Source organism: Gouania willdenowi, chromosome 22 (assembly GCF_900634775.1).
Source record: "Gouania willdenowi chromosome 22, fGouWil2.1, whole genome shotgun sequence".
NCBI lineage: Eukaryota > Metazoa > Chordata > Actinopteri > Blenniiformes > Gobiesocidae > Gouania > Gouania willdenowi.
Genome location: NC_041065.1, coordinates 6,166,162 through 6,187,125, shown reverse-complemented (window position 1 = coordinate 6,187,125; position 20,964 = coordinate 6,166,162). Strand labels below are relative to the sequence as shown.

The 20,964-nt window shown below is 41.4% G+C and overlaps 39 non-coding genes across 39 annotated transcripts; all 39 read left to right on the top strand.

The window, feature by feature from the left end:
* Positions 1–274: 274 nt before the first annotated feature.
* Positions 275–347, top strand: trnav-aac (transfer RNA valine (anticodon AAC)). Its single transcript has one exon. It is a non-coding gene; the product is annotated as a tRNA-Val (tRNA).
* A 450-nt stretch (positions 348–797) lies between these two features.
* Positions 798–870, top strand: trnav-aac (transfer RNA valine (anticodon AAC)). The gene has a single exon. It is a non-coding gene; the product is annotated as a tRNA-Val (tRNA).
* A 262-nt stretch (positions 871–1,132) lies between these two features.
* Positions 1,133–1,205, top strand: trnav-uac (transfer RNA valine (anticodon UAC)). Its single transcript has one exon. It is a non-coding gene; the product is annotated as a tRNA-Val (tRNA).
* Positions 1,206–1,422: 217 nt separating this feature from the next.
* trnav-aac (transfer RNA valine (anticodon AAC)) lies at positions 1,423–1,495 on the top strand. Its single transcript has one exon. It is a non-coding gene; the product is annotated as a tRNA-Val (tRNA).
* Positions 1,496–1,945: 450 nt separating this feature from the next.
* On the top strand, positions 1,946–2,018 carry trnav-aac (transfer RNA valine (anticodon AAC)). The gene has a single exon. It is a non-coding gene; the product is annotated as a tRNA-Val (tRNA).
* Positions 2,019–2,448: 430 nt separating this feature from the next.
* Positions 2,449–2,521, top strand: trnav-cac (transfer RNA valine (anticodon CAC)). Its single transcript has one exon. It is a non-coding gene; the product is annotated as a tRNA-Val (tRNA).
* A 115-nt stretch (positions 2,522–2,636) lies between these two features.
* On the top strand, positions 2,637–2,709 carry trnav-uac (transfer RNA valine (anticodon UAC)). Its single transcript has one exon. It is a non-coding gene; the product is annotated as a tRNA-Val (tRNA).
* A 217-nt stretch (positions 2,710–2,926) lies between these two features.
* trnav-aac (transfer RNA valine (anticodon AAC)) lies at positions 2,927–2,999 on the top strand. The gene has a single exon. It is a non-coding gene; the product is annotated as a tRNA-Val (tRNA).
* Positions 3,000–3,450: 451 nt separating this feature from the next.
* On the top strand, positions 3,451–3,523 carry trnav-aac (transfer RNA valine (anticodon AAC)). Its single transcript has one exon. It is a non-coding gene; the product is annotated as a tRNA-Val (tRNA).
* A 430-nt stretch (positions 3,524–3,953) lies between these two features.
* Positions 3,954–4,026, top strand: trnav-cac (transfer RNA valine (anticodon CAC)). Its single transcript has one exon. It is a non-coding gene; the product is annotated as a tRNA-Val (tRNA).
* A 115-nt stretch (positions 4,027–4,141) lies between these two features.
* trnav-uac (transfer RNA valine (anticodon UAC)) lies at positions 4,142–4,214 on the top strand. Its single transcript has one exon. It is a non-coding gene; the product is annotated as a tRNA-Val (tRNA).
* An 897-nt stretch (positions 4,215–5,111) lies between these two features.
* Positions 5,112–5,184, top strand: trnav-cac (transfer RNA valine (anticodon CAC)). The gene has a single exon. It is a non-coding gene; the product is annotated as a tRNA-Val (tRNA).
* A 384-nt stretch (positions 5,185–5,568) lies between these two features.
* Positions 5,569–5,641, top strand: trnav-cac (transfer RNA valine (anticodon CAC)). The gene has a single exon. It is a non-coding gene; the product is annotated as a tRNA-Val (tRNA).
* Positions 5,642–12,338: 6,697 nt separating this feature from the next.
* trnav-cac (transfer RNA valine (anticodon CAC)) lies at positions 12,339–12,411 on the top strand. Its single transcript has one exon. It is a non-coding gene; the product is annotated as a tRNA-Val (tRNA).
* Positions 12,412–12,526: 115 nt separating this feature from the next.
* Positions 12,527–12,599, top strand: trnag-ucc (transfer RNA glycine (anticodon UCC)). Its single transcript has one exon. It is a non-coding gene; the product is annotated as a tRNA-Gly (tRNA).
* A 217-nt stretch (positions 12,600–12,816) lies between these two features.
* Positions 12,817–12,889, top strand: trnav-aac (transfer RNA valine (anticodon AAC)). The gene has a single exon. It is a non-coding gene; the product is annotated as a tRNA-Val (tRNA).
* A 115-nt stretch (positions 12,890–13,004) lies between these two features.
* Positions 13,005–13,077, top strand: trnav-aac (transfer RNA valine (anticodon AAC)). Its single transcript has one exon. It is a non-coding gene; the product is annotated as a tRNA-Val (tRNA).
* A 420-nt stretch (positions 13,078–13,497) lies between these two features.
* On the top strand, positions 13,498–13,570 carry trnav-cac (transfer RNA valine (anticodon CAC)). Its single transcript has one exon. It is a non-coding gene; the product is annotated as a tRNA-Val (tRNA).
* A 115-nt stretch (positions 13,571–13,685) lies between these two features.
* On the top strand, positions 13,686–13,758 carry trnav-cac (transfer RNA valine (anticodon CAC)). The gene has a single exon. It is a non-coding gene; the product is annotated as a tRNA-Val (tRNA).
* A 215-nt stretch (positions 13,759–13,973) lies between these two features.
* Positions 13,974–14,046, top strand: trnav-aac (transfer RNA valine (anticodon AAC)). Its single transcript has one exon. It is a non-coding gene; the product is annotated as a tRNA-Val (tRNA).
* A 430-nt stretch (positions 14,047–14,476) lies between these two features.
* On the top strand, positions 14,477–14,549 carry trnav-cac (transfer RNA valine (anticodon CAC)). The gene has a single exon. It is a non-coding gene; the product is annotated as a tRNA-Val (tRNA).
* Positions 14,550–14,664: 115 nt separating this feature from the next.
* On the top strand, positions 14,665–14,737 carry trnav-uac (transfer RNA valine (anticodon UAC)). Its single transcript has one exon. It is a non-coding gene; the product is annotated as a tRNA-Val (tRNA).
* Positions 14,738–15,142: 405 nt separating this feature from the next.
* trnav-aac (transfer RNA valine (anticodon AAC)) lies at positions 15,143–15,215 on the top strand. The gene has a single exon. It is a non-coding gene; the product is annotated as a tRNA-Val (tRNA).
* Positions 15,216–15,665: 450 nt separating this feature from the next.
* Positions 15,666–15,738, top strand: trnag-ucc (transfer RNA glycine (anticodon UCC)). The gene has a single exon. It is a non-coding gene; the product is annotated as a tRNA-Gly (tRNA).
* Positions 15,739–15,955: 217 nt separating this feature from the next.
* Positions 15,956–16,028, top strand: trnav-aac (transfer RNA valine (anticodon AAC)). Its single transcript has one exon. It is a non-coding gene; the product is annotated as a tRNA-Val (tRNA).
* Positions 16,029–16,143: 115 nt separating this feature from the next.
* On the top strand, positions 16,144–16,216 carry trnav-aac (transfer RNA valine (anticodon AAC)). The gene has a single exon. It is a non-coding gene; the product is annotated as a tRNA-Val (tRNA).
* Positions 16,217–16,636: 420 nt separating this feature from the next.
* Positions 16,637–16,709, top strand: trnav-cac (transfer RNA valine (anticodon CAC)). The gene has a single exon. It is a non-coding gene; the product is annotated as a tRNA-Val (tRNA).
* Positions 16,710–16,824: 115 nt separating this feature from the next.
* On the top strand, positions 16,825–16,897 carry trnav-cac (transfer RNA valine (anticodon CAC)). Its single transcript has one exon. It is a non-coding gene; the product is annotated as a tRNA-Val (tRNA).
* Positions 16,898–17,112: 215 nt separating this feature from the next.
* On the top strand, positions 17,113–17,185 carry trnav-aac (transfer RNA valine (anticodon AAC)). Its single transcript has one exon. It is a non-coding gene; the product is annotated as a tRNA-Val (tRNA).
* Positions 17,186–17,615: 430 nt separating this feature from the next.
* On the top strand, positions 17,616–17,688 carry trnav-cac (transfer RNA valine (anticodon CAC)). The gene has a single exon. It is a non-coding gene; the product is annotated as a tRNA-Val (tRNA).
* Positions 17,689–17,803: 115 nt separating this feature from the next.
* trnav-uac (transfer RNA valine (anticodon UAC)) lies at positions 17,804–17,876 on the top strand. The gene has a single exon. It is a non-coding gene; the product is annotated as a tRNA-Val (tRNA).
* Positions 17,877–18,281: 405 nt separating this feature from the next.
* On the top strand, positions 18,282–18,354 carry trnav-aac (transfer RNA valine (anticodon AAC)). Its single transcript has one exon. It is a non-coding gene; the product is annotated as a tRNA-Val (tRNA).
* A 450-nt stretch (positions 18,355–18,804) lies between these two features.
* trnav-aac (transfer RNA valine (anticodon AAC)) lies at positions 18,805–18,877 on the top strand. The gene has a single exon. It is a non-coding gene; the product is annotated as a tRNA-Val (tRNA).
* A 430-nt stretch (positions 18,878–19,307) lies between these two features.
* On the top strand, positions 19,308–19,380 carry trnav-cac (transfer RNA valine (anticodon CAC)). The gene has a single exon. It is a non-coding gene; the product is annotated as a tRNA-Val (tRNA).
* A 115-nt stretch (positions 19,381–19,495) lies between these two features.
* Positions 19,496–19,568, top strand: trnav-uac (transfer RNA valine (anticodon UAC)). Its single transcript has one exon. It is a non-coding gene; the product is annotated as a tRNA-Val (tRNA).
* Positions 19,569–19,974: 406 nt separating this feature from the next.
* On the top strand, positions 19,975–20,047 carry trnav-aac (transfer RNA valine (anticodon AAC)). Its single transcript has one exon. It is a non-coding gene; the product is annotated as a tRNA-Val (tRNA).
* Positions 20,048–20,162: 115 nt separating this feature from the next.
* On the top strand, positions 20,163–20,235 carry trnav-aac (transfer RNA valine (anticodon AAC)). The gene has a single exon. It is a non-coding gene; the product is annotated as a tRNA-Val (tRNA).
* Positions 20,236–20,697: 462 nt separating this feature from the next.
* Positions 20,698–20,770, top strand: trnav-cac (transfer RNA valine (anticodon CAC)). The gene has a single exon. It is a non-coding gene; the product is annotated as a tRNA-Val (tRNA).
* Positions 20,771–20,876: 106 nt separating this feature from the next.
* Positions 20,877–20,949, top strand: trnav-aac (transfer RNA valine (anticodon AAC)). Its single transcript has one exon. It is a non-coding gene; the product is annotated as a tRNA-Val (tRNA).
* The last annotated feature ends 15 nt before the right edge of the window (positions 20,950–20,964 follow it).

Sequence of the window (20,964 nt, the reverse complement as noted above, 5' to 3'; positions counted from 1 at the left end):
AAGTCAGTGCTACTGTTAACTTAATTTAAGGCATTGCTAGCTCCTGTACACCATAGTATTGGATTTCTGACTTTCTCACCTGTGTTAATTCCATGATGTAGAGGTGATCATATCTGCTTAACACGCAGAAGATGCTGGGTTCAATACCCCAGTGAGTCACTTTAGCACATATGAGACGTGATGTGGAACAGTCAGTGCGACTTTTTACTTAATTTAAGGCATTGCTGGCTCCTGTACACCATAGTATTGGATTTATGACTTTCTGGCCTCCGTTGATTCCATGATGTAGTGGTTATCATATCTGCTTAACACGCAGAAGGTCCAGGGTTCGACCCCCTGTGGAATCATTTTAGCACATATTATATGTGATGTTGAACCGTCAGTGCTACTTTTTACTTAATTTCAGACATTGCCTGTACACCATAGTATTGGATTTTTGACTTTTTGACTGCTTAACACGAAGAAGGTCCTTGTTTCAATCCCCAGTGGAATCACTTTACCAGGTACTCGACGTGATGTGGAAAAGTCAGTGCTACTTTTAACTTAATTTAAGGCATTCCTAGCTCCTGTACACCATAGTATTGGATTTCTGACTTTCTCACCTGTGTTGATTCCATGATGTAGAGGTGATCATATCTGCTTAATACACAGAAGGTCCTGGGTTCAATCCCCAGTGGAATCATTTTAGCACATATTAGATGTGATGTGGAACCGACAGTGCTACTTTTAACTTAATTTAAGGCATTGCTGGCTCCTGTACACCATAGTATTGGATTTATGATTTTATGGCCTCTGTTGATTCCATGATGTAGTGGTTATCATATCTGCTTAACACGCAGAAGGTCCTGGGTTCAATCCCCAGTGGAGTCACTTTAGCACATATGAGACGTGATGTGGAACCGTCAGTGCTACTTTTTACTTAATTTCAGACATTGCCTGTTCACCATAGTATTGGATTTTTGACTTTTTGACTGCTTAACACGAAGAAGGTCCTTGTTTCAATCCCCAGTGGAATCACTTTACCAGGTACTCGACGTGATGTGGAAAAGTCAGTGCTACTTTTAACTTAATTTAAGGCATTCCTAGCTCCTGTACACCATAGTATTGGATTTATGACTTTCTCACCTGCGTTGATTCCATGATGTAGTGGTTATCATATCTGCTTTACACGTAGAAGGTCCTGGGTTCGATCCCCAGTGGAATCACTTAAAGCCACTAATCTGATTGGTTTTCCCTGGTACCTTCTAAAATGATATCATGTCTGCTTATCACATAGAAGGTCCTTGTTTCAATCCCCTGTGGAATCGCTTTACCATGTGCTCGACGTGATGTGGAGCTGTCAGTGCTGCTTTTAACTTAATTTAAGGCATTGCTGGATCCTGTACACCATAGTATTGGATTTATGACTTTCTCACCTGCGTTGGTTCCATGATGTAGTGGTTATCATATCTGCTTAACACGCAGAAGGTCCAGGGTTCGACCCCCTGTGGAATCATTTTAGCACATATTATATGTGATGTTGAACCGTCAGTGCTACTTTTTACTTAATTTCAGACATTGCCTGTACACCATAGTATTGGATTTTTGACTTTTGACTGCTTAACACGAAGAAGGTCCTTGTTTCAATCCCTAGTGGAATCACTTTACCATGTACTCGACGTGATGTGGAGAAGTCAGTGCTATTTTTAACTTAATTTAAGGCATTGCTGGCTCCTGTACACCATAGTATTGGATTTATGACTTTCTGGCCTCCGTTGATTCCATGATGTAGTGGTCATCATATCTGGTTAGCACGCAGAAGGTCCTGGGTTCAATCCCCCAGTGGAGGCACTTTAGCACATAAGAGACGTGATGTGGAACAGTCAGTGCGCCTTTTTACTTAATTTAAGGCATTGCTGGCTCCTGTACACCATAGTATTGGATTTATGACTTTCTGGCCTCTGTTGATTCCATGATGTAGTGGTTATCATATCTGCTTAACACGCAGAAGGTCTAGGGTTCGACCCCCTGTGGAATCACTTTAGCACATATTATATGTGATGTTGAGCCGTCAGTGCTACTTTTTACTTAATTTCAGACATTGCCTGTACACCATAGTATTGGATTTTTGACTTTTTGACTGCTTAACACGAAGAAGGTCCTTGTTTCAATCCCCAGTGGAATCACATGATCTATTTTGAGTTACTTAAATATTTCTGGGTAAAATGTTAACACCTGAGGCCGCGCCCTGGCCAAACCATGTAATCAGACCTAATCAGACCCTAAATAATTTCAAAGAAAGCTACCCAAATGACATTAGTTTAAGCAGAACCAATGTGGTACAGTTTTAAAAGGCTAAACATAAAGCCATCTTTCCTTTGGAAGGTCACTGCCGATTCTAACTTGATTTCGGTACGTCGTAACTGCAGGAAACCATTGTGTGGGATTTCCTATTTGAGTAATGAAGAGGATTCCATGGTGTAGCGGTTATCACGTCTGCTTCACACGCAGAAGGTCCAGGGTTCGGCCCCCTGTGGAATCACTTTACCATGTGCTCGATGCGATGTGGAGCTGTCAGTGCTGCTTTTAACTTAATTTAAGGCATTGTTGGCTCCTGTACACCATAGTATTGGATTTATGACTTTCTCACCTGCGTTGATTCCATGATGTAGTGGTTATCATATCTGCTTTACACGTAGAAGGTCCTGGGTTCGATCCCCAGTGGAATCACTTAAAGCCACTAATCTGATTGGTTTTCCCTGGTACCTTCTAAAATGATATCATGTCTGCTTATCACATAGAAGGTCCTTGTTTCAATCCCCTGTGGAATCGCTTTACCATGTGCTCGACGTGATGTGGAGCTGTCAGTGCTGCTTTTAACTTAATTTAAGGCATTGCTGGATCCTGTACACCATAGTATTGGATTTATGACTTTCTCACCTGCGTTGGTTCCATGATGTAGTGGTTATCATATCTGCTTAACACGCAGAAGGTCCAGGGTTCGACCCCCTGTGGAATCATTTTAGCACATATTATATGTGATGTTGAACCGTCAGTGCTACTTTTTACTTAATTTCAGACATTGCCTGTACACCATAGTATTGGATTTTTGACTTTTTGACTGCTTAACACGAAGAAGGTCCTTGTTTCAATCCCTAGTGGAATCACTTTACCATGTACTCGACGTGATGTGGAGAAGTCAGTGCTATTTTTAACTTAATTTAAGGCATTGCTGGCTCCTGTACACCATAGTATTGGATTTATGACTTTCTGGCCTCCGTTGATTCCATGATGTAGTGGTCATCATATCTGGTTAGCACGCAGAAGGTCCTGGGTTCAATCCCCCAGTGGAGGCACTTTAGCACATAAGAGACGTGATGTGGAACAGTCAGTGCGCCTTTTTACTTAATTTAAGGCATTGCTGGCTCCTGTACACCATAGTATTGGATTTATGACTTTCTGGCCTCTGTTGATTCCATGATGTAGTGGTTATCATATCTGCTTAACACGCAGAAGGTCTAGGGTTCGACCCCCTGTGGAATCACTTTAGCACATATTATATGTGATGTTGAGCCGTCAGTGCTACTTTTTACTTAATTTCAGACATTGCCTGTACACCATAGTATTGGATTTTTGACTTTTTGACTGCTTAACACGAAGAAGGTCCTTGTTTCAATCCCCAGTGGAATCACATGATCTATTTTGAGTTACTTAAATATTTCTGGGTAAAATGTTAACACCTGAGGCCGCGCCCTGGCCAAACCATGTAATCAGACCTAATCAGACCCTAAATAATTTCAAAGAAAGCTACCCAAATGACATTAGTTTAAGCAGAACCAATGTGGTACAGTTTTAAAAGGCTAAACATAAAGCCATCTTTCCTTTGGAAGGTCACTGCCGATTCTAACTTGATTTCGGTACGTCGTAACTGCAGGAAACCATTGTGTGGGATTTCCTATTTGAGCAATGAAGAGGATTCCATGGTGTAGCGGTTATCACGTCTGCTTCACACGCAGAAGGTCCAGGGTTCGACCCCCTGTGGAATCACTTTACCATGTGCTCGATGCGATGTGGAGCTGTCAGTGCTGCTTTTAACTTAATTTAAGGCATTGTTGGCTCCTGTACACCATAGTATTGGATTTATGACTTTCTCACCTGCGTTGATTCCATGATGTAGTGGTTATCATATCTGCTTTACACGCAGAAGGTCCTGGGTTCGATCCCCAGTGGAATCACTTAAAGCCACTAATCTGATTGGTTTTCCCTGGTACCTTCTAAAATGATATCATCTCTGCTTATCACATAGAAGGTCCTTGTTTCAATCCCCAGTGGAATCACTTTACCATGTACTCGACGTGATGTGGAGAAGTCAGTGCTATATTTAACTTAATTTAAGGCATTGCTGGCTCCTGTACACCATAGTATTGGATTTATGACTTTCTGGCCTCCGTTGATTCCATGATGTAGTGGTCATCATATCTGGTTAGCACGCAGAAGGTCCTGGGTTCAATCCCCCAGTGGAGGCACTTTAGCACATAAGAGACGTGATGTGGAACAGTCAGTGCGACTTTTTACTTAATTTAAGGCATTGCTGGCTCCTGTACACCATAGTATTGGATTTATGACTTTCTGGCCTCTGTTGATTCCATGATGTAGTGGTTATCATATCTGCTTAACACGCAGAAGGTCCAGGGTTCGACCCCCTTAGCACATATTATATGTGATGTTGAGCCGTCAGTGCTACTTTTTACTTAATTTCAGACATTGCCTGTACACCATAGTATTGGATTTTTGACTTTTTGACTGCTTAACACGAAGAAGGTCCTTGTTTCAATCCCCAGTGGAATCACATGATCTATTTTGAGTTACTTAAATATTTCTGGGTAAAATGTTGACACCTGAGGCCACGCCCTGGCCAAACCATGTAATCAGACTTAATCAGACCCTAAATAATTTCAAAGAAAGCTACCCAAATGACATTAGTTTAAGCAGAACCAATGTGGTAAAGTTTTAAAAGGCTAAACATAAAGCCATCTTTCCTTTGGAAGGTCACTGCCGATTCTAACTTGATTTCGGTACGTCGTAACTGCAGAAAACCATTGTGTGGGATTTCCTATTTGACTAATGAAGCGGATTCCATGGTGTAGCGGTTATCACGTCTGCTTCACACGCAGAAGGTCCAGGGTTCGACCCCCTGTGGAATCACTTTACCATGTGCTCGACGTGATGTGGAGCTGTTTAAGGCATTGCTGGATCCTGTACACCATAGTATTGGATTTATGACTTTCTCACCTGCATTGATTCCATGATGTAGTGGTTGTCATGTCTGCTTCACATGCATAAGGTCCCGGGTTTGATCCCCAGTGGAATCACTTAAAGCCACTTCTCTGATTCGTTTTCCCCGGTACCTTCTAAAATGATATCATGTCTGCTTATCACATAGAAGGTCCTTGTTTCAATCCCCAGTGGAATCACTTTACCATGTACTCGACGTGATGTGGAGAAGTCAGTGCTATTTTTAACTTAATTTAAGGCATTGCTGGATCCTGTACACCATAGTATTGGATTTATGACTTTCTCACCTGCATTGATTCCATGATGTAGTGGTTGTCATATCTGCTTCACACGCAGAAGGTCCCGGGTTTGATCCCCAGTGGAATCACTTAAAGCCACTTCTCTGATTCGTTTTCCCCGGTACCTTCTCAAATGATATCATGTCTGCTTATCACATAGAAGGTCCTTGTTTCAATCCCCAGTGGAATCACTTTACCATGTACTCGACGTGATGTGGAGAAATCAGTGCTATTTTTAACTTAATTTAAGGCATTGCTGGCTCCTGTACACCATAGTATTGGATTTATGACTTTCTGGCCTCCGTTGATTCCATGATGTAGTGGTCATCATATCTGGTTAACACGCAGAAGGTCCTGGGTTCAATCCCCCAGTGGAGGCACTTTAGCACATAAGAGACGTGATGTGGAACACTCAGTGTGACTTCTTACTTAATTTAAGGCATTGCTGGCTCCTGTACACCATAGTATTGGATTTATGACTTTCTGGCCTCCGTTGATTCCATGATGTAGAGGTGATCATATCTGCTTAACACACAGAAGGTCCTGGGTTCAATCTCCAGTGGAATCACCTTAGCACATATTAGACGTGATGTGGAACCGTCAGTGCTACTTTTAACTTAATTTAAGGCATTGCTGGCTCCTGTACACCATAGTATTGGATTTATGACTTTCTGGCCTCCGTTGATTCCATGATGTAGTGGTCATCATATCTGCTTAACACGCAGAAGATGCTGGGTTCAATACCCCAGTGAGTCACTTTAGCACATATGAGACGTGATGTGGAACAGTCAGTGCGACTTTTTACTTAATTTAAGGCATTGCTGGCTCCTGTACACCATAGTATTGGATTTATGACTTTCTGGCCTCCGTTGATTCCATGATGTAGTGGTTATCATATCTACTTAACACACAGAAGGTCCAGGGTTCGACCCCCTACAGCAGCAAAAGAGCAGAGCGGAGCTCACAGAGGAATTTATTTACTAAACATGAACTTTTTCTTCTGAGAAATGATACGATACCTCAACATCAAACTCTATCATTTACCATCTGACTCTGGCTCTGAGGTAATCATCTACTGCTTTTTTATTTGCTGGCTCAACTGGAAAGCTAAGTAGCAAGCTAGCTAGCTACAAGTAGCAAGCTAACTAGCAGAAGAATGGCTCTTTCCACAACAGAATACAGCAGTCTCCTCCAAAAGATTACTGAACTGGAGACTACAGTGCGAGGAATACAAGTAAACATTGAGGTTAATGGACACTGTGGATATGATAATGATACGACTGTGCCGCTGTTTCAAAACAGCGGAGTGGATAAAGCTAACTCGCTACCAGCCCGTGCTAACAAAGCTATCAGGCCTAGGGAGGATCCTGTTCCCGTTGATAAGCCAACAGGTGTGAGTCCTCCCTGGAATACTCTGGGAGCTAAGCCTAAGAAAAAGTCATATCCACTTCAAAGGCTAACGGGCCGAGCAAAGCGCCCTGATATCAATAATGAGACGGACTGGCCTGCACTGGCTTCGCAGACTGCAGCCTCAACATCAACTCCCTTGTCTGCCCAGGCACAAAAGTGGACATCTGCTAAAGGCACAAACCCAGTTTCATGTAGAACTGGGTAATCGATTCGCCCCACTGCTGAATGACCAAGGATCTGGCTCTAATGAGGTCAACACACAACCTTCTGGAACTGCGAAGACTGAAAGTGCTTCAGGAAAACAAAAGCGACATGGTAGGCCAAAGCAACAACCTCACACACTGATAGTGGGAGACGTTTCTGTTAAAGATGCTCAGAAGATGTTTAGCAGCAACGTGAAAGTGATCTGCTTACCTAATGACACAGTATCAGACCTGGCTGACAAAATCTTGCATATCGTTGCAGATTACCCACATTTGAAAAATGTTGTGATTCATTTTGGGTTAAATGATTTAGCCAAGGAGGAGTCTGAGGTGTTAAAGCAGGATTTCACCCATCTGCTAAAAACTGTGAGCTGTATACAGCCTAAAGTGTTCATCAGTGGCCCGATACCTCCAGTCCGCAAAGGAGATCTGAAATTCTCAAGGATTTACTCTTTGAATAAATTTCTGTCTTCGGCTTGTGCTGCCCTTTCACTAAATTTTATAGAAAATTTTCCTATTTTTTGGGAACGTCGTCATCTTTTTAGAGCAGATGGACTGTGTCTAAACAAGGCTGGAGTAAAACTCTTCACATCCAACTTGTTTTACTTCACCAGTCACATTGCTATCAGTTCTGATAAAGACAGAGGACAACATGTACCATCGGAGAACAAAACAACAAGGAAAGAACATGGAGTCAATGAGCTTCCAGCAAGAAATAAAAATCGCCAAAATGAAGAGGTCAACCCAACCCCCGCATCTCAGGACCCACCTGCTTCCCCCCAAAATTCACCTACTTCCACCTCATCCAGCTTCTCTCCTACCCCTGCCTTCTTGGATTTAACTGCCCAGATGAACGAGCTGGTTCTGGCTGGCACAAGACTAACACCCCACCCTTTACCCCACCATGGTCAATCTGCACCACCCATCCCTCCTCGACGATACCAGGCTCAGGATCACTCTTCTCCTCAGGCCAGCTGTGTTCAACTTAGAGCGACACAGGCCTGATGTGTGCTGGGTCCAGACTGCAATAGCTCTATTTTTAGGAACAACCAGAAAAAGTCAGGGCCCTATGGAGTTAATGCAGCTTCTTTAATTCCTGTGGTGACAGGTAACACAGGTAAAATTGTGAAATTAAAGAAAAGCAAAAAGCTTTATAGAGATAAAAATTTGACTCCTATAACATGTCATCCAAAAAGTCCACCAGTGTCTCCAGTAAAGTATTTAAAATTTGCTCTTCTTAATGTTAGATCTCTTGTTAACAAGTCACTAATAATTAATGATTTTATTTTGACACATCACTTGGACTTTTTATTTCTCAATGAAACATGGTTGAATGATGGTATCAGTAATACTATTCTCAATGAAAGTGCACCACAAGACTTTATTTATTTAAATAAGTGTCGTACTTGCAGGAAAGGTGGTGGAGTTGCTGCCATTTTTAAATCAATTTTTCAGTGCAAAGAAATAACATTTGGTGATTTTATCTCCTTTGAATATATGTCATTCTTACTGAAGGGTGATTCAAGAGTTCTGTTTTTAGTCGTTTATAGACCCCCAAAATATTCTAAAGAATTCATGGATGAGTTTGCTGAACTGCTGTCAGTTGTATGCACTGAATACAACTTTTTAATAATAACAGGTGACTTAAATATTCATGTAGACAATAACATGGACAATACTGCCAAAGAACTGTATGCTTTAATGGATACTTTTGGTCTTACACAACATGTGACTGGTTCGACACACACTCAAGGTCACACTTTGGATCTGGTTATCTCTAAAGGTGTTGATATCTCTGCTGTTGATGTAAGAGACTTAGCTCTATCTGATCATTTCTGTGTCTTTTTTGACCTAGAGACTGTAACATATGTTCCCCCTAGTTATGTGTGTTTAAAGAAAAGGTACATAAATGAGAACACAAGTGCACAGTTTATGGAAGCCATAGCAATGACACCAACATTGAGTGCTGAGACAGTTGATGATCTTCTGGATGAGTATAATAGAAACGTCTGTAATGTCATAGATGTGGTGGCTCCAATCAAAACTAAGAGAAAACCAAACACACAGAAAACACCTTGGAGGAGGACTGAGATAATGCAGAATTTGAAATCTGACTGTAGAAGAGCTGAGCGTAAATGGAGATCAACAAAACTCCAAATTAATCTAGAACTGTACAAAATAAGTCTGCGAAAATTCAATGATGGCTTGTTCAAAGCAAGGCAGCAATACTTTTCTGAAATTATTGCCAAAAATGTCAACAACTCTCGCACGTTGTTTTCTGTAATTGAAAAGCTCACAACCCCCCCAGATCAGATAGCCCCTGAATTACTGTCAGCTGGAAAATGCAATGAATTTGCTGTATATTTCAATGAAAAAATACAATCAATAAGGTCAAACATCAGAACAAACCAGCAAAATCACAAAAAGCTTGAACAGCTTCAACCACTGAGGGATGAGTCAACTATAATGTTAGAGTTTATTACAGTGAACCCAAAAACAATAGAGGAGACTGTTCAGCAGCTGAATCCATCAACGTGTTGCCTTGACACAATACCCTCAAACTTCTTTAAAACTGTTGTAAAGTCAATTGTCACTGATTTGTGTCAGATAATTAACTGCTCATTCCAATCAGGCACCGTACCAAAATCCCTGAAAGTAGCTGCTGTGATACCGCTGTTAAAAAAGAGAACACTGGATGCCTCTATACTGGCTAACTATAGACCAATCAGCAACCTTCCATTCATGGCCAAGATCATTGAGAAGGTGGTCTTCAACCAACTGAGTCAATTCTTAACATTCAACAAAATATTTGATAAATTGCAGTCAGTTTTTTGTTCTCATCACAGCACTGAAACTGCTCTGATCAAAGTGATCAATGACATAAGGTTGAACACTGATTCAGGAAAAGTATCTGTTCTCATTCTGTTGGATCTAAGTGCTGCATTTGACACTGTAGATCATACAATTTTGTTGCACAGATTGCAAACATGGGTTGGACTAAATGGAAAAGTAATGCAATGGTTTAAGTCATACTTGGAGGAGCGAAGCTATTTTGTAAGCATTGGAAACTTTGAATCTGACAGATTACCAATGTCCTGTGGGGTTCCTCAGGGATCTGTTCTTGGACCCCTTCTGTTTAACCTTTACATGCTTCCTTTAGGACAAATTTTACAGAACTGTAAGGTTGATTATCAGAGCTACGCAGATGACACACAACTATATCTATCACTGAACCCAGATGACCATGGTCCCATTGAGGTGTTGTGTGACTGTTTAGAAAAAGTAAACTGCTGGATGAGTGAAAACTTCCTTCAACTAAACCATGACAAGACGGAGGTGATTGTCTTTGGTAACAAGGAAAAGAGGACTGCTGTCAGCAATTATCTTGAGTCTCGATCTTTAAAAGCTAAAGACCAAGTCAAAAACCTTGGTGTTCTGATTGACTCAGATCTTACATTCAGCAGTCAGATCAAATCTATCACAAAACAGCCTTCTACCACCTAAAGAACATCTCCAGAGTGAAAGGTTTAATGGCTCAGAAAGACCAGGAGAAACTGGTCCATGCTTTTATCTCCAGCAGACTGGACTATTGTAATGGTCTTCTGACAGGAATCCCCCAAAAGAGCATCAAACAGCTACAGCTGGTTCAGAACGCTGCAGCTCGGGTCTTAACCAGAACAAAGAGGTCAGAGCACATTACTCCAGTTTTAAAGTCTTTACACTGGCTCCCAGTCAGCCTCAGAATAGACTTTAAAGTTCTGCTGCTGGTGTATAAATCTGTGTATGGGTTTGGTCCAGAATACATCAGTGACATGTTAGTCAGGTATGAACCCAGCAGGTCTCTCAGATCGATGGACACAGATCAGATAGTGGAGCCCAGAGTTCACAGTAAACATGGTGATGCTGCTTTTAGTTGTTATGCTGCAAAGAAGTGGAACAAACTGCCAGCGGAGCTGAAGTCAGCATCCAATGTGAACATTTTTAAATCAAAGTTAAAGGCACTTTTTTTTCTCTACTGCATATGATTGAGAGAGAGATTTTTTGTCATGTTGTTGATGTAATGATGATTTTAATTGATTTTACTGATGATTTTAAATGTTCATATTGATTTTAAACAATTGAATGTTTTATCATGTAAAGCACATTGAGTTGCCTTGAGTATGAAATGCGCTATATAAATAAATTTGCCTTGCCTTGCCTTGCCTTGCCCTGTGGAATCATTTTAGCACATATTATATGTGATGTTGAACCGTCAGTGCTACTTTTTACTTAATTTCAGACATTGCCTGTACACCATAGTATTGGATTTTTGACTTTTTGACTGCTTAACACGAAGAAGGTCCTTGTTTCAATCCCCAGTGGAATCACTTTACCAGGTACTCGACGTGATGTGGAAAAGTCAGTGCTACTTTTAACTTAATTTAAGGCATTCCTAGCTCCTGTACACCATAGTATTGGATTTCTGACTTTCTCACCTGTGTTGATTCCATGATGTAGAGGTGATCATATCTGCTTAATACACAGAAGGTCCTGGGTTCAATCCCCAGTGGAATCATTTTAGCACATATTAGATGTGATGTGGAACCGTCAGTGCTACTTTTAACTTAATTTAAGGCATTGCTGGCTCCTGTACACCATAGTATTGGATTTATGATTTTATGGCCTCTGTTGATTCCATGATGTAGTGGTTATCATATCTGCTTAATACACAGAAGGTCCTGGGTTCAATCCCCAGTGGAGTCACTTTAGCACATATGAGACGTGATGTGGAACCGTCAGTGCTACTTTTTACTTAATTTCAGACATTGCCTGTTCACCATAGTATTGGATTTTTGACTTTTTGACTGCTTAACACGTAGAAGGTCCTTGTTTCAATCCCCAGTGGAATCAGATGATCTATTTTGAGTTACTTAAATATTTCTGGGTAAGATGTTGACACCTGAGGCCACGCCCTGGCCAAACCATGTAATCAGACCTAATCAGACCCTAAATAATTTCAAAGAAAGCTACCCAAATGACATTAGTTTAAGCAGAACCAATGTGGTACAGTTTTAAAAGGCTAAACATAAAGCCATCTTTCCTTTGGAAGGTCACTGCCGATTCTAACTTGATTTCGGTACGTCGTAACTGCAGGAAACCATTGTGTGGGATTTCCTATTTAACTAATGAAGAGGATTCCATGGTGTAGCGGTTATCACGTCTGCTTCACACGCAGAAAGTCCAGGGTTCAACCCCCTGTGGAATCATTTTACCATGTGCTCGACGTGATGTGGAGCTGTCAGTGCTAATTTTAACTTAATTTAAGGCATTGCTGGCTCCTGTTCACCATAGTATTGGATTTATGACTTTCTCACCTGCGTTGATTCCATGATGTAGTGGTTATCATATCTGCTTTCCATGTAGAAGGTCCTGGGTTCGATCCCCAGTGGAATCACTTAAAGCCACTTCTCTGATTCGTTTTCCCCGGTACCATCTAAAATGATATCATGTCTGCTTTTCACATAGAAGGTCCTTGTTTCAATCCCCAGTGGAATCACTTTACCATGTACTCGACGTGATGTGGAGAAGTAAGTGCTACTTTTAACTTAATTTAAGGCATTGCTAGCTCCTGTACACCATAGTATTGGATTTCTGACTTTCTGGCATCCGTTGATTCCATGATGTAGTGGTTATCATATCTGCTTAACATGCAGAAGGTCCTGGGTTCAATCCCCAGTGGAGTTACTTTAGCACATATGAGACGTGATGTGGAACCGGCAGTGCTACTTTTAACTTAATTTAAGGCATTGCTGGCTCCTGTACACCATAGTATTGGAATTATGACTTTCTGGCCTCTGTTGATTCCATGATGTAGTGGTTATCATATCTGCTTAACACGCAGAAGGTCCAGGGTTCGACCCCCTGTGGAATCACTTTAGCACATATTAGATGTGATGTTGAACCGTCAGTGCTACTTTTTACTTAATTTAAGACATTGCCTGTACACCATAGTATTGGATTCTTGACTTTTTGACTGCTTAACACGTAGAAGGTCCTTGTTTCAATCCCCAGTGGAATCAGATGATCTATTTTGAGTTACTTAAATATTTCTGGGTAAAATGTTGACACCTGAGGCCACGCCCTGGCCAAACCATGTAATCAGACCCTAAATAATTTCAAAGAAAGCTACCCAAATGACATTAGTTTAAGCATAACCAATGTGGAACAGTTTTAAAAGGCTAAACATAAAGCCATCTTTCCTTTGGAAGGTCACTGCCAATTCTAACTTGATTTCGGTACGTCGTAACTGAAGAAAACCATTGTGTGGGATTTCCCATTTGACTAATGAAGAGGTTTCCATGGTGTAGCGGTTATCACGTCTGCTTCACACGTAGAAGGTCCAGGGTTCGACCCCCTGTGGAATCACTTTACCATGTGCTCGACGTGATGTGGAGCTGTCAGTGCTGCTTTTAACTTAATTTAAGGCATTGCTGGATCCTGTACACCATAGTATTGGATTTATGACTTTCTCACCTGCATGGATTCCATGATGTAGTGGTTGTCATATCTGCTTCACACGCAGAAGGTCCTGGGTTCGATCCCCAGTGGAATCACTTAAAGCCATGTCTCTGATTGGCTTTCCCCGGTACCATCTAAAATGATATCATGTCTGCTTATCTCATAGAAGGTCCTTGTTTCAATCCCCAGTGGAGTCACTTTACCATAATAGACGTGATGTGGAACCGTCAGTGCTACTTTTAACTAAATTTAAGGCATTGCTCGCTCCTGTACACCATAGTATTGGATTTATGACTTTCTGGCCTCCGTTGATTCCATGGTGTAGTGGTTATCACATCTGCTTAACATGCAGAAGGTCCAGGGTTTGACCCCCTGTGGAATCACTTTAGCACATATTAGATGTGATGTTGAACCGTCAGTGCTACTTTTTACTTAATTTCAGACATTGCCTGTTCACCATAGTATTGGATTTTTGACTTTTTGACTGCTTAACACGTAGAAGGTCCTTGTTTCAATCCCCAGTGGAATCAGATGATGTATTTTGAGTTACTTAAATATTTCTGGGTAAAATGTTGACACCTGAGGCCACGCCCTGGCCAAACCATGTAATCAGACCTAATCAGACCCTAAATAATTTCAAAGAAAGCTACCCAAATGACATTAGTTTAAGCAGAACCAATGTGGTACAGTTTTAAAAGGCTAAACATAAAGCCATCTTTCCTTTGGAAGGTCACTGCCGATTCTAACTTGATTTCGGTACGTCGTAACTGCAGGAAACCATTGTGTGGGATTTCCTATTTGAGTAATCAAGAGGATTCCATGGTTTAGCGGTTATGACGTCTGCTTCACACGCAGAAGGTCCAGGGTTCGACCCCCTGTGGAATCACTTTACCATGTGCTCGATGTGATGTGGAGCTGTCAGTGCTGCTTTTAACTTAATTTAAGGCATTGTTGGCTCCTGTACACCATAGTATTGGATTTATGACTTTCTCACCTGCGTTGATTCCATGATGTAGTGGTTATCATATCTGCTTTACATGCAGAAGGTCCTGGGTTCAATCCCCAGTGGAATCACTTAAAGCCACTTCTCTGATTCTTTTTCCCTGGTACCTTCTAAAATGATATCATGTCTGCTTATCACATAGAAGGTCCTTGTTTCAATCCCCAGTGGAATCACTTTACCATGTACTCGACGTGATGTGGAGAAGTCAGTGCTACTGTTAACTTAATTTAAGGCATTGCTAGCTCCTGTACACCATAGTATTGGATTTATGACTTTCTGGCCTCCGTTGATTCCATGATGTAGTGGTCATCATATCTGCTTAACACGCAGAAGATGCTGGGTTCAATACCCCAGTGAGTCACTTTAGCACATATGAGACGTGATGTGGAACAGTCAGTGCGACTTTTTACTTAATTTAAGGCATTGCTGGCTCCTGTACACCATAGTATTGGATTTATGACTTTCTGGCCTCCGTTGATTCCATGATGTAGTGGTTATCATATCTGCTTAACACGCAGAAGGTCCAGGGTTCGACCCCCTGTGGAATCATTTTAGCACATATTATATGTGATGTTGAACCGTCAGTGCTACTTTTTACTTAATTTCAGACATTGCCTGTACACCATAGTATTGGATTTTTGACTTTTTGACTGCTTAACACGAAGAAGGTCCTTGTTTCAATCCCCAGTGGAATCACTTTACCAGGTACTCGACGTGATGTGGAAAAGTCAGTGCTACTTTTAACTTAATTTAAGGCATTCCTACCTCCTGTACACCATAGTATTGGATTTCTGACTTTCTCAGCTGTGTTGATTCCATGATGTAGAGGTGATCATATCTGCTTAATACACAGAAGGTCCTGGGTTCAATCCCCAGTGGAATCATTTTAGCACATATTAGATGTGATGTGGAACCGTCAGTGCTACTTTTAACTTAATTTAAGGCATTGCTGGCTCCTGTACACCATAGTATTGGATTTATGATTTCATGGCCTCTGTTGATTCCATGATGTAGTGGTTATAATATCTGCTTTCCATGTAGAAGGTCCTGGGTTCGATCCCCAGTGGAATCACTTAAAGCCACTTCTCTGATTCGTTTTCCCCGGTACCATCTAAAATGATATCATGTCTGCTTTTCACATAGAAGGTCCTTGTTTCAATCCCCAGTGGAATCACTTTACCATGTACTCGACGTGATGTGGAGAAGTAAGTGCTACTTTTAACTTAATTTAAGGCATTGCTAGCTCCTGTACACCATAGTATTGGATTTCTGACTTTCTGGCATCCGTTGATTCCATGATGTAGTGGTTATCATATCTGCTTAACACGCAGAAGGTCCTGGGTTCAATCCCCAGTGGAGTTACTTTAGCACATATGAGACGTGATGTGGAACCGGCAGTGCTACTTTTAACTTAATTTAAGGCATTGCTGGCTCCTGTACACCATAGTATTGGAATTATGACTTTCTGGCCTCCGTTGATTCCATGATGTAGTGGTTATCATATCTGCTTAACACGCAGAAGGTCCAGGGTTCAACCCCCTGTGGAATCACTTTAGCACATATTAGATGTGATGTTGAACCGTCAGTGCTACTTTTTACTTAATTTAAGACATTGCCTGTACACCATAGTATTGGATTCTTGACTTTTTGACTGCTTAACACGTAGAAGGTCCTTGTTTCAATCCCCAGTGGAATCAGATGATCTATTTTGAGTTACTTAAATATTTCTGGGTAAAATGTTGACACCTGAGGCCACGCCCTGGCCAAACCATGTAATCAGACCCTAAATAATTTCAAAGAAAGCTACCCAAATGACATTAGTTTAAGCATAACCAATGTGGAACAGTTTTAAAAGGCTAAACATAAAGCCATCTTTCCTTTGGAAGGTCACTGCCAATTCTAACTTGATTTCGGTACGTCGTAACTGAAGAAAACCATTGTGTGGGATTTCCTATTTGACTAACGAAGAGGATTCCATGGTGTAGCGGTTATCACGTCTGCTTCACACGTAGAAAGTCCAGGGTTCGACCCCCTGTGGAATCACTTTACCATGTGCTTGACGTGATGTGGAGCTGTCAGTGCTGCTTTTAACTTAATTTAAGGCATTGCTGGATCCTGTACACCATAGTATTGGATTTATGACTTTCTCACCTGCATGGATTCCATGATGTAGTGGTTGTCATATCTGCTTCACACGCAGAAGGTCCTGGGTTCGATCCCCAGTGGAATCACTTAAAGCCATGTCTCTGATTGGTTTTCCCCGGTACCATCTAAAATGATATCATGTCTGCTTATCACATAGAAGGTCCTTGTTTCAATCCCCAGTGGAGTCACTTTACCATAATAGACGTGATGTGGAACCGTCAGTGCTACTTTTAACTAAATTTAAGGCATTGCTCGCTCCTGTACACCATAGTATTGGATTTATGACTTTCTGGCCTCCGTTGATTCCATGGTGTAGTGGTTATCACATCTGCTTAACATGCAGAAGGTCCAGGGTTTGACCCCCTGTGGAATCACTTTAGCACATATTAGATGTGATGTTGAACCGTCAGTGCTACTTTTTACTTAATTTCAGACATTGCCTGTTCACCATAGTATTGGATTTTTGACTTTTTGACTGCTTAACACGTAGAAGGTCTTTGTTTCAATCCCCAGTGGAATCAGATGATCTATTTTGAGTTACTTAAATATTTCTGGGTAAAATGTTGACACCTGAGGCCACGCCCTGGCCAAACCATGTAATCAGACCTAATCAGACCCTAAATAATTTCAAAGAAAGCTACCCAAATGACATTAGTTTAAGCAGAACCAATGTGGTACAGTTTTAAAAGGCTAAACATAAAGCCATCTTTCCTTTGGAAGGTCACTGCCGATTCTAACTTGATTTCGGTACGTCGTAACTGCAGGAAACCATTGTGTGGGATTTCCTATTTGAGTAATGAAGAGGATTCCATGGTGTAGCGGTTATCACGTCTGCTTCACACGCAGAAGGTCCAGGGTTCGACCCCCTGTGGAATCACTTTACCATGTGCTCGATGTGATGTGGAGCTGTCAGTGCTGCTTTTAACTTAATTTAAGGCATTGTTGGCTCCTGTACACCATAGTATTGGATTTATGACTTTCTCACCTGCGTTGATTCCATGATGTAGTGGTTATCATATCTACTTTACATGCAGAAGGTCCTGGGTTCGATCCCCAGTGGAATCACTTAAAGCCACTTCTCTGATTCTTTTTCCCTGGTACCTTCTAAAATGATATCATGTCTGCTTATCACATAGAAGGTCCTTGTTTCAATCCCCAGTGGAATCACTTTACCATGTACCCGACGTGATGTGGAGAAGTCAGTGCTACTGTTAACTTAATTTAAGGCATTGCTAGCTCCTGTACACCATAGTATTGGATTTATGACTTTCTGGCCTCCGTTGATTCCATGATGTAGTGGTCATCATATCTGCTTAACACGCAGAAGATGCTGGGTTCAATACCCCAGTGAGTCATTTTATCACATATGAGACGTGATGTGGAACAGTCAGTGCGACTTTTTACTTAATTTAAGGCATTGCTGGCTCCTGTACACCATAGTATTGGATTTATGACTTTCTGGCCTCCGTTGATTCCATGATGTAGTGGTTATCATATCTGCTTAACATGCAGAAGGTCCAGGGTTCGACCCCCTGTGGAATCATTTTAGCACATATTATATGTGATGTTGAACCGTCAGTGCTACTTTTTACTTAATTTCAGACATTGCCTGTACACCATAGTATTGGATTTTTGACTTTTTGACTGCTTAACACGAAGAAGGTCCTTGTTTCAATCCCCAGTGGAATCACTTTACCAGGTACTCGACGTGATGTGGAAAAGTCAGTGCTACTTTTAACTTAATTTAAGGCATTCCTACCTCCTGTACACCATAGTATTGGATTTCTGACTTTCTCAGCTGTGTTGATTCCATGATGTAAAGGTGATCATATCTGCTTAATACACAGAAGGTCCTGGGTTCAATCCCCAGTGGAATCATTTTAGCACATATTAGATGTGATGTGGAACCGTCAGTGCTACTTTTAACTTAATTTAAGGCATTGCTGGCTCCTCTACAGCATAGTATTGGATTTATGATTTTATGGCCTCTGTTGATTCCATGATGTAGTGGTTATCATATCTGCTTAACACGCAGAAGATCCTGGGTTCAATCCCCAGTGGAGTCACTTTAGCACATATGAGACGTGATGTGGAACCGTCAGTGCTACTTTTTACTTAATTTCAGACATTGCCTGTTCACCATAGTATTGGATTTTTGACTTTTTGACTGCTTAACACGTAGAAGGTCCTTGTTTCAATCCCCAGTGGAATCAGATGATCTATTTTGAGTTACTTAAATATTTCTGGGTAAAATGTTGACACCTGAGGCCACGCCCTGGCCAAACCATGTAATCAGACCTAATCAGACCCTAAATAATTTCAAAGAAAGCTACCCAAATGACATTAGTTTAAGCAGAACCAATGTGGTACAGTTTTAAAAGGCTAAACATAAAGCCATCTTTCCTTTGGAAGGTCACTGCCGATTCTAACTTGATTTCGGTACGTCGTAACTGCAGGAAACCATTGTGTGGGATTTCCTATTTGACTAATGAAGAGGATTCCATGGTGTAGCGGTTATCACGTCTGCTTCACACGCAGAAGGTCCAGGGTTCGACCCCCTGTGGAATCACTTTACCATGTGCTCGATGTGATGTGGAGCTGTCAGTGCTGCTTTTAACTTAATTTAAGGCATTGTTGGCTCCTGTACACCATAGTATTGGATTTATGACTTTCTCACCTGCGTTGATTCCATGATGTAGTGGTTATCATATCTGCTTTACACGCAGAAGGTCCTGGGTTCGATCCCCAGTGGAATCACTTAAAGCCACTTCTCTGATTCTTTTTCCCTGGTACCTTCTAAAATGATATCATGTCTGCTTATCACATAGAAGGTCCTTGTTTCAATCCCCAGTGGAATCACTTTACCATGTACTCGACGTGATGTGGAGAAGTCAGTGCTATTTTTAACTCAATTTAAGGCATTGGTGGCTCCTGTACACCATAGTATTGGATTTATGACTTTTTGGACTCCGTTGATTCCATGATGTAGTGGTCATCATATCTGGTTAACATGCAGAAGGTTCTGGGTTCAATCCCCCAGTGGAGGCACTTTAGCACATAAGAGACGTGATGTGGAACAGTCAGTGCGACTTTTTACTTAATTTAAGGCATTGCTGGCTCCTGTACACCATAGTATTGGATTTATGACTTTCTGGCCTCCGTTGATTCCATGATGTAGTGGTTATCATATCTGCTTAACACGCAGAAGGTCCTGGGTTCAATCCCCAGTGGAGTCACTTTAGCACATATGAGACGTGATGTGGAACCGTCAGTGCTACATTTAACTTAATTTAAGGCATTGCTGGCTCCTGTACACTATAGTATTGGAATTATGACTTTCTGGCCTCCGTTGATTCCATGATGTAGTGGTTATCATATCTGCTTAACACGCAGAAGGTCCAGGGTTCGACCCCCTGTGGAATCACTTTACCATGTGCTTGACGTGATGTGGAGCTGCTTTTAACTTAATTTAAGGCATTGCTGGATCCTGTACACCATAGTATTGGATTTATGACTTTCTCACCTGCGTTGATTCCGTGATGTAGTGGTTATCATATCTGCTTAACACGAAGAAGGTCCTTGTTTCAATCCCCAGTGGAATCACATGATCTATTTTGAGTTACTTAAATATTTCTGGGTAAAATGTTGACACCTGAGGCCACGCCCTGGCCAAACCATGTAATCAGACCTAATCAGACCCTAAATAATTTCAAAGAAAGCTACCCAAATGACATTAGTTTAAGCAGAACCAATGTGGTACAGTTTTAAAAGGCTAAACATAAAGCCATCTTTCCTTTGGAAGGTCACTGCCGATTCTAACTTGATTTCGGTACGTCGTAACTGCAGAAAACCATTGTGTGGGATTTCCTATTTGACTGATGAAGTGGATTCCATGGTGTAGCGGTTATCACGTCTGCTTCACACGCAGAAGGTCCAGGGTTCGACCCCCTGTGGAATCACTTTACCATGTGCTTGACGTGATGTGGAGCTGCTTTTAACTTAATTTAAGGCATTGCTGGATCCTGTACACCATAGTATTGGATTTATGACTTTCTCACCTGCGTTGATTCCGTGATGTAGTGGTTATCATATCTGCTTAACACGCAGAAGGTCCTGGGTTCGATCCCCAGTGGAATCACTTAAAGCCACTTCT